Here is a 4,689-nt window from a genome sequence, read left to right as displayed (position 1 = left end):
GAATATGCATATCAGAGTTTTCTAGATATGAATATTAGAGTTGGAAATTAGAGCTTGAATTCAAAAATCAGAATATTGAAATTCTAGAGTATGCAAAAAATCAAAGAAAAAAATAAATAAAAGAATATTTACCTTGAAGATATGAGATCCAATAATCAGAGAAAATGGAACAAAAAGAATAAAAATAAATTAGTTATATGAAATAATAGCAAAAAATCTAATAACTAAAAAACATCTTTGTTTTTTTACATCATACCGAAAAAGTAATAATAAGAGTATGAATATCAAATGTTGGTCAGAAAGAGCATAAATTATCAAATATCAAATGTTCTACCTGGAGGTACTGCAACGTTTCAAGGTGATGGAAAATTAAAGTGGATGTACTAAAAAGAGAAGTATTAAGGGATAATAACTTAACAAATTGTATTGTCATGAGTATATAAATGATAAAATTACCAAGTGAATCATGGCATTATACTAGTAAAGTTTTGATACTACAAATAAGATATGTCTAAAGGTAGTGATTGAAACAGAAAGTATCAACTAACATAAAATGTTTGTACTTTCTAATCATGGTTAGCATACAACAAAACAACTAAGAAAATGCACATGACACATTCTTCAATTCAAAACAAGAAACAGAGTTTGATACAAATTAACAACAACTATTTAGAGCTTATAATCTCAAAGGAAAATAGATTTTTCTTCATTTTTTGTTTGCTAAACATGGCTATCGTTTTTAATTCTTGGCAGTGATTAGTAATGCATTGAAAGCTTCTATTAACCATAAGAAATGATTCATTGATTTTTATTCATGAAACGAGTTTATTTGTCCATTGTGCATATAATAACACTTCCATATTAAACAAGTAAATTTTATGATCCTGAGGAAAATTAAAACTTCACTTGAACTTTACAATGGTCATTTACCTTTTGCCTGTGCCTGCATTTAGCATTTTATTTGTATATTTAACGTTGGTGTATGAAGTATATGATAGCTTTTTAAAAACACTGCCATAGTATATAACTATATATATATCATATGTAAAAGAAAGTATTAATCTTTCTAATTTGAACTCAAATGTACCAAAAAAGGTATCTAACAGACCATGTTACTGCACTATTGAATTATTTATCATAATAAAAATTCAGAGATTTATTCATTTAAAAATTAGATTCTGGCAATTAATTAAGAAAATAGTTTGTACAATTTCAAAACCTAACCCTGCCATATAAAACAAAATTACCAAGTGAATCATAACAAATTGTATTGTCATGAGTATATAAATGATAAAATTACCAAGTGAATCATGGCATTATTAGTAAAGTTTTGATACTACAAATAATATATGTCTAAAGGTAGTGATTGAAACAGAAAGTATCAACTAACAGAAAATGTTTGTATTTTCTAATCATGGTTAGCATACAACAAAACAACTAAGAAAATGCATATGACACATTCTTCAACTCAAAACAAGAAACAAATAGTCTGATACAAATTAACAGCAACTATTTAGAGCTTATAATCTCAAAGGAAAATAGATTTTTCTTAATTGATTAATCTATTGGCTAACAATGCAAAAAGTAATTTCAATTTCAAAACTTTACCCTGCCATATAAAACAAAATACCCTGCCATATAAATTAAAATAATATACTTAAAAAATTTGTTATCATGATGTATATTGAAGACAACAACAATATTAAGAACATAATAGAAAGTTAAAAAGTAAGGATTAATGTGGAAAATTAGACATAATGGATTCTTTGCCTTAACAGTAATAAAACAAACCAAAACCAACTCACCCAACATATTCATAAGAACAAAAGCAAATAATTTAAGATTAGGACAAACAATTAGTAGAACAAAAGACAAACTACATGTTAAAGTGAGGCAGATTACTATATATTAACACATCATACTTAAGAAAATTGAAAAATCTAATATATAAATTAGCATGCAAAAACAAAAAAACCAAACTCTAGAAAATCCAAAAACAGAAACAATAGTTAAATCAAAACCCTAATTATAATAAAAAGAAATAAAAACCCTAACACAATGCAAAATAAATTAGAAAAAGATGAACATGTTTAAAACAACAAAGATGAAAAATGCTATTTTTAAACACGAGATTGAAAATGTTAACAAAGAGGAAAATGTTTAGAACAACAAAGACGAAATTAACAATCAAAAATGAAACTAAGACGAAACTAACATAAATGAAACTAGCAAAGACAAAACTAACATATTTTAAAAAAAACAAAGACGAAAAAAGACAGTTGTGAAAAACGAGATTATAATGTTTGGAACGAAAAAGGTTAGAGAGTTGAGAAATAAGAGATAGAGTGATAACCTGGAGTGGATGTGGCCGCCACTGACCGTCGTTGGCCGCCGTTGAGGCTTGAAGAAATTAGGGTTTGCTGGGGTCAAGAACTAGGGTTTGTGAGAAGATGATGATGAGAGAATGAGTTGTGGGTGGGATTGTGAGATGAGACTGATTGAAATTAGGGTTAGGGTTGAGATAATAGTGGGCCAAATTAAATTGGATTTCCAGCCCAACAATTATTAATAATTATTATAAGCTGTTATCGGGCGGGTCGATCACCGCCGGTCCAAAATCCATAACCCGAACCCGCCCGAATCTACCCTAGTGAACCCATTAATTCAACCCGTGTGACCCGCTGGATCCGATCCAACCGACCCAGTTTACTTCACCCGTTGCGGGCCGGGCGGTATAAAGCGGCCCATATCTTTTGTCCAGCCCTAATGTAAGCTTTCCACTCCTACCTACTTTTTATTTTTTTTTATTTTCCAATAATTACTAATTTCAAGAACTGACAATCAAAAGCCACTAAAAAATTTAACTGAATAAAATTGAATACAGTAAGTTCGCAATATGAATCCTCAAACCTTACATTACATTGCAATCAAATAGAGAAATAGTATCTTTCCAGTTTTATTCTCAAAAAAATTCCAAGCTCACCAATTGAAAATTTGTTTTTTCTTTCTCTCGTTTTCTCTCTGCAGCTTTGTCTGGTACAACCCAAAAAGAAGGGGAAGCGACATTAAAACTTCTAGTGAACAAAGACACAAACAAAGTCATTTTTGCATAAGCAGAGAAGGACTTCGTTGACGTTCTATTTAGCTTCTTAACATTTCCTTTAGGAACCATTTCTAGACTTTTGGAGAAGGAATCCAGCATTGGTCCTCTTATATTTGGTAGTGTGACCACACTCTATAGTTCCGTGGAAGATCTCGACGAGATGGTGGTGGATCATAAAATGGAACTTCAGTAGCGACATGTATGTGAGGTGATGACACTACGCCAAAAATGACATTTAATAGCGCTCATTTTACAGCGCTTGCTAAATACAAGAGCTGTTGTAAGTATATTTTAAAAATAACGGAGCCTTTTACAGCGCTTTTTGGACAAGCGCTGTTGTAGGGTCATATAGCGATTACGCATAATGTTATAAGGCTTTTACAGCGTTTTTCGCAAAAGCGCTGTAAAATGAAGCGCTTTCGCGTATTATTTTACAGCGCTTCTTTCACAAGCGCTGTAAATTACATGCGCTTTCAAATATTTGAACTACCTATTACGATGGAGATATGCAGTTATTGGGCGAAGCTATTGGTAGTTACATGGCATGGCCCACCCACCTTGTTGCCCTCGAAAAAAAGATTCCCAGAAACAAATCAGTTACATCTCCCGAAAAGGTTTGTCACATTTATTCCCTAAGGTTTGTCATTTTTTCAGATTCAATAAACTAACATTTAACCTCATTTTTGTAGATCCAATTAAATAAACCACCCTACAGCCAAAAAGAGCCAGCAAACCTCCAACATTGGAGGGTAATAGGACTGCCAAACTACAAAGGCTGGAGGGTAATAAAGCTGCCAAAATTGCAGCAAGAAAACTGGATCGGGGAAAATCGGTCGTTGTTGCCCATGTTCCTAAAATAAGTCAGCCACACCTTGCTAAACACGGGGCGTGTCTTGACATCCAAGTAAAACAGAACATGGACAACAACGACGATTCGCGCATCATACCGATGAATAAAGCTATATTTGGAGATGAGTATGATGAATTTCTCGAAAAGGAGCACATATACGAACTTCTCAACCATAAGGAGCTTAGTGCTACTGTCATGTGCTTGTACATAAGGTAAAAAATACTTTTAATTGCATTTATTGGTAATTAATTAAATGTATTGGTAATTAATCTAGTTTAAAATTTTCATTGAAGGTTTTTGTACGAGAAGGTCGTGTGCACGAGGAAATTGTCAAATAAATACTCATTCTTGTCTCCGCATAAGATGTCGATGTGGAAACTCGATCCAGACAATGTAAAAAAATACATTGTAGATATGTTTTTAGGAAATATAGAAAATGATAAATTGTTCTTGGCACCATATAATTCAGGGTACGTAATTTTATCTTTTTTAATTGATGAGAATTTAATTTATTAGTTGTGTATAAACAAAATTGCTTAACCAATTTTTTGTTGTTGTAGGGCACATTGGGTGCTATTTGCAATCAATGCGGTCTCTGAAGTTATATACTATTTGGATCCCGTGCACGACAATTACAGCAATCACCCCGAAATAAAGACTATGCTCGACACGTAAGTAATATTCATTTATTTCTTACATATATATATATATATATATATATATATATAATGTGTTT

The sequence above is a fragment of the Cicer arietinum genome, chromosome 3, assembly GCF_000331145.2.
Source record: "Cicer arietinum cultivar CDC Frontier isolate Library 1 chromosome 3, Cicar.CDCFrontier_v2.0, whole genome shotgun sequence".
Taxonomy (NCBI): domain Eukaryota; kingdom Viridiplantae; phylum Streptophyta; class Magnoliopsida; order Fabales; family Fabaceae; genus Cicer; species Cicer arietinum.
The sequence above is the reverse complement of the archived record's forward strand: the minus strand, read 5'-3'. Positions refer to the sequence as shown.